The sequence below is a fragment of the Cannabis sativa genome, chromosome 6, assembly GCF_029168945.1.
Source record: "Cannabis sativa cultivar Pink pepper isolate KNU-18-1 chromosome 6, ASM2916894v1, whole genome shotgun sequence".
NCBI lineage: Eukaryota > Viridiplantae > Streptophyta > Magnoliopsida > Rosales > Cannabaceae > Cannabis > Cannabis sativa.
In genome coordinates this window covers 68171691-68177690 of record NC_083606.1, presented here as the reverse complement: position 1 = coordinate 68177690, position 6000 = coordinate 68171691, and the positions used below count along the sequence as shown (strand labels likewise).

The window sequence follows — 6000 nt, the reverse complement described above, 5'->3', positions numbered from 1 at the left end:
CATCCTATTCTTGAAGTCTTTCATTAACTTCCCAGCTAAGATGAGACAATCATGTTTGAAGGTGTCTGGCACAATGAACCCCGTCTATTTTGAAGGAAAACAAACACGGTTAGAGTCAACATTTGGAGTAATAGAAAAACAAATCAAAATTCTAACAAATAATAGCTTACCTGAATGTCTTTCCAAACTTTTTTTTCAGAGTCTGGTTGACTTCTTTCCAGTTTTTATAAGCCAACCCTATTGTCTGCCGACATCTGACTCCCAGAGTGGATACGAGCTTCGCGTAGCTTTTTCCACAGTATTGACCTTTATCATTAACTTCGAGGGCCACTCTTTTGCCCTGATCCATTAGTTTGGATATTTCATTCATTTGCGTCGGCCCTCGTGTAGGTATTGTGGTTGGACACTCATTTTCTGCTCCCGAATCAGATCCTGATTCTGAGTTCGCCATGTCTACACCATTAACAAACAAACTTCAAAGTTAGCTACATATATAACAAGTAGTGTATATGAAATATTAAAAGCATAAACAAATTGTTAAGTATTCAGGACCATTCACAACCACAATATAAAGTAAGCTATATATCAAGTTACCAATTAGACACGTTTTCTTTTCTTTTTTTGTTTATGTTTGCCTGAATTACAATTGACCCATATTCCCTCATTGATATCGTTTCTAATGTATTCAGCGTCGTCTTCCTCAATGTTACGATCAATTCCCATGAGTTGCTCATGAATTGGTTGTCCAACAATGAAGTCATCGTAACATAAGTCAGCATTCTCCTCATCCTCTTCGCCTCTAAGAACCTCCTCTCCGGTGTCGATAAAACAATAGACCATTTATCATTAGCGGATCGAAATGTAAAAAACTTGAGCTGCGTGGCTAGCCATGATGAACGGATCATTCTTGCTTCCTCTCTTACTTAAATCAACCAAAGTAAAACCAAGCTCGTCGCTTTTACTCCAACGTTGTTGTCAACCCAAGAACACTTAAAAAGTGGAATTCGGAACGCAAAATAATTGAGCTCCCATATTTCTTCAATGACCCCGTAATACGTCATAGTACCTAAAACGGGTTTCTATCTTTTGCACTTGCAAAGTGCATAGTTTCGCGACGATACGTATACCACTATTTTGAACCTCTCGAGCATCATCTCTTGACTTTGTATGAAAACGTTTACCCCTTACAATGTACGCTTCATGCTTTGCAACCGCAAAAGTTGGTCCAAGGGCAATACGACTCAACACATCGATACTCCATGATTCGATTCGTTCAACTTTGCTATAATGGTATTCCTTAACCTCCCAATGAAAGTTTGACAATACTCGTCTGCAATCCATTTTTGTTTATTTTTATAATTTCATAGAACCATTGATTGTAACAGCTCCATATGGTCACGGTAAAACAAGTAAGATAAATCAAGTTCTTGTTCATCGTGACTTAAGTAATGTTAATCAAACAAAAGTTACTTACGTTATATATGGTTGAACCTCTGCGTTATTGTTCATCACGACTAATTGAGCTTGATCTAGTTCAAGCTTGGACACCGTCACCATTGTCCCTTTGCCCCTTAATCCTCTATCAACATCATCTGGTGAGTTCTTGGTTTGGTAATTCCTATTGCCTCAACTCCGGCCATGTACTACGAACAAAATTCCACGGCCTCTTCGTATATGTAGCACTCAACCATACATGCAATCGGCCGATAGTGGTTATGCACATAACTTTTAAGTACCTTCATATTTCTTTCAAATGGATACATCCATCTTGCCCATACTGGCCCACACAACCTTGCTTCTATCACTAGATGAACCATTAAATGTATCATGATGTCGAAAAAAGATGGTGGAAAAAACTTTTCCAGGTTGCACAATGTTTTGACTACATGTTCATGTAATGCATCTAACTTATCCAATTCTAATTCCTTTCCGCACAGCCTATTAAAGAAAATGCAAACATGTGTCAAACACTCTCAAACATATTTTGGCAAGACTGATCTAATGGCGATCGGAAGCAGAGGTTGCATTAACGCATGATAATCATGTGATTTCATACCCTTTAGTTTCAATTCATCATTTTTTACCAAGTTTTTGATGTTAAACTAGTATCCATTAGGTACTTTCATATTTGAAAATGATTCGAAAACCATTTGTTTTTCCCATTTGGACAAAGTGAAACCAGCAGGAGGAAAATATAATTGTTCACCTTTCTTTTTAGGTGTCAAAGCAGATTGTTGTATACCCATTTCAATGAGATCTAAACGACTATTTAGACCGTCCTTAGTTTTGCCGGGAATATCAAGTAAGGTACCAATAATACTCTCACACACATTTTTTTCAATATGCATGACATCCAAACAATGTCGAACTAGTAGACTTTTCCAATATGGAAGACGAAAGAAGATTGAATTTCTTTGAAAACAACCATTAGTTTTTTATTTTTTTGCGTCTTTCCATACTTAAAATCTACAAGTTGAACTTGTTGGAGAATTTGTTCCCCAGACAGTGGCAAAGGAGCCATATCACCCTCTTCAGTACCATCGAATGCTTTCTTCTTCCGTCTATCAGGATGATTTGCGTGCAAGTACCGTCTCGTGACCCATATAACACATCTTGTGTCCATTTGCCAAGCGACGAGCCGATGTGTTAGTGCAACAAATCGGACAACCTTCGTAACCTTTTGTGCTTAAGCCTGATAAATTACTCTAAGCAGGGAAATCACCGATACCACAACAACACGGCTTTCGGATTAAAAAATTCTTTTTTAAAACCATCATAGACCTGAACCCCGTTCTCATACAATTCTATTAAATCGTCAATCAATGGTTCCAAATATACATCGATATTATGTCCAGGTTGTTGCGGGCCTGATATCATTAAAGAAAGCATGTTAAATTTCCTCTTCATCACTAACCAGGGAGGAAGATTGTACATAACTAGGAAGACAGGCCATGAACTATGACGACTACTTAGAGATCTATGTGGATTTACTCCATCCGCGTACGTACCGAGACGAATGTGTCTTGGTTCGCATTTGAATTCGGGATTTATGTAGTTCACTTTTTTCCAAGCTTGGGAATCTGCAGGATGTCTAAGTTTTCCATCTTTCACTCTCTTGGTCTCATGCCAAATCAAATTTTCAGAATGTTCTGCACTACGATATAATCGTTTCAGTCGCGGAATCAAAGGCATGTACCACATCATTTTTTGGGGGATAAGTTTCCTATTCTCCTTACTCTTGTTTACTTTATGGCGGGATAAACCGCAAGTCGGGCAATAATTCATGTCTGCATATTCCTTACGATATAAAATGCAATCGTTCGGACATGCATGAATTTTTTCATACTTCAATCCTATAGAATTTAACGTTTTTTTCACTTCATAAGTAGATTCCGGAAAGCAGTTGGCAAATGGTAAGATATCTTTAAAAGCAGCTAAAAATTGAGTAAAACATTTATCGCTCACTCCATTTTCTGCTTTTATGTTGTAAAACTTTACCATTGTTGGTAATCTTAATTTTTTACAACCATCGAACAGAGGTTTATCAGCATCACTAAGAAAATTATCGAATTTCTCAGGATCATTAAGAAATTCCTCCTGTGCTTCGTTAAGCAAGTCCAATGGATAATCATCGAAATCATTACCCTCGATATCATCTACCCCCCGCTTTCTTAATGGATATGGATCATTAGGTAAATGTTCGCCATGGTAATACCAATTAGTATAACTTCTATTGAAACCTCGTAAATACACATGGTCCTTAATCATTGTAATATTCCCTATAGATACATTACAACAATCTACACACGGACAATGAATACGATCGTGATTTGTAGAATTCTTTAAGGCAAACTCTAAAAATGCATCGAACCCTACTTGAAATCGCAAAGGTGTCTCTCTCCTCACGCATCCATGATTTATCCATAACAAAAATCCTATCCAAAAAAATTCAGTATTTAGTAACTACTTATAGCTAGTTACTAATTACACAATGTAACAAACTAAGTTTCTCACAATTTATTCATATTAATTTATAAATTACTTAAATTCTCGTTTTAGATTAGTTCATATTATTAGGTTGTTTTGTTGATTAGAATGTTATCAAAATGTTAAATATTTTTAATAAATAAAATTGAGGGGAAAAATTTTTGGTAAAGCAATAAAGGTATTAACTAATATTTTCCCCTTTTAATTAACTTTTGCTCTTTATTTTCTTTGAAAAATAAAAATCCACATTGAACCTCTCAAATGAAAGAAAAAAAAATAAAAAAAAGAAGGATTTTATATGTTTATTTTGTTAATTTATTTAGTAACTAATTATATCTAGTTACTAATTACACAATGTAACTAACTAAGTCTCTCACACAATTTATTCATATTAATCTAAAAATTACTCAAATTTTCGTTTTACATTAGTTCATGTTATTAGGTTGTTTAGTTGATTAGAATGTTGGTAAAATTAAAAAGTTTTCATAAATGTGAATATTATTATTTTTTATGTGACCTAACTTCTTATTACTATGTTATAATTAACTATATTATGAATGGTTTTAGTAAGATTTATCCTAATTCTACCGAAATTTCGGCAGCATAACGGCTGTAATTGGACGTTCCCAAAAATTTTACAAGTGCCTAAAATAACAAACAAAACAGATAAACAATACAAAATTAATCCACCCATCCGACCGCAAGACATGTATTCGCGTAACCTACTTCACTACGGATGAATATTTAAGATATTCAAACTCAACTAACATGCATTGATAATTAATTATATATTAAGAAAAAGTTAGTAAAAGTATATACCTATAATTGCAAGCCCAAATACGCTACACACAAAATTATGCCGAACCCCTATAATATAAAGAAATACAACGAAATTACAAAATTAATTATTTCATAACTTATAACTAGTTATACAAAATTGTAACAAGTTACTTAGTTACTAAATTATACATACATATATATAATCAATTATATCTCACACTATTATCTCAAAAAAATAAAATTATATCACACACTAATTCCATTTTGAAATTTTTATTTCTAAACTAATTTTTTTTTTTTGAAACTAATGAAATCCCTCCAATGTCATTTTATTCACAATAAATATATATTGCAAAAAATATATAAAATACAATTACAAAATTTATTTTCATAAAAAATATACACACACTATATACACACACAATATATACACACATTATATACAAATATTCAATAAAATATACAAATACATATATATACTATACATTGTGGTATAAATTATTACCTAATAACCGCAATCCGACGACCACCGTAAAAAATCCCGACACTATACACATAAAACACAATAATATTACTAATAAAATAAAAAAACTCAAATAATAATTTACAAAAACAAAAAATAAAACAATATACATAATACAATAAGAATAGAAGCAATATTTATACCTTAAACGAGGTTGAGATTGAACAATTTCTCAACAAAAATGGGTGGCCGGATTTCACACCCAAAATTTACTATTTGGGTTCGGATGACACTTTTAGAGGCTAAAAAATCAAAACTTTTTAGGTGTATGTTATTAAGTATTGAAAATGGAGGATTTTTTAAAAAAAAATGGGCTGAAATGGTTGAGAAATGAGGGAGATAGGGTGGGGAGAAGGTGGTGGAGGCGAGGGTTTTGGCTGAGAAAATGGGGTCTCTGGTTTTTCTGGGTTGCTGAGTGAAGTGGGGAGGAAGAAGGAAGGTCGAGCAAAGAGATATACTCTGATCGACCCTATGGCGTCGGTTCCTTCATAGGAACCGACGGCATAGGGTACACGTGTCAGAAGACTGTGTACCCTATGCCGTCGGTTCCTATACAGGAACCGACGCCATAGGGTAGTTCAGAAAAAAAAAAAAATAATAATTTCCAACCGCCTCTAAATGGTATAATACAATTTTATACCTACGGTTTTTATCAAAAAACCGCCTCTAAATGTCAATTTCGAACATAGCGGGTATTTTCACACCCTTTA

The 6000-nt window shown here is 34.0% G+C and overlaps 1 long non-coding RNA gene across 1 annotated transcript; it reads right to left on the bottom strand.

Moving 5' to 3' along the window:
- Positions 1-200: 200 nt before the first annotated feature.
- Positions 201-5584, bottom strand: LOC133038898 (uncharacterized). Its single transcript, XR_009688486.1, has 3 exons — positions 5273-5584; positions 4807-4854; positions 201-453 (listed from the first exon to the last, which is right to left on the bottom strand). It is a non-coding gene; the product is annotated as an uncharacterized LOC133038898 (long non-coding RNA).
- Positions 5585-6000: the final 416 nt, after the last annotated feature.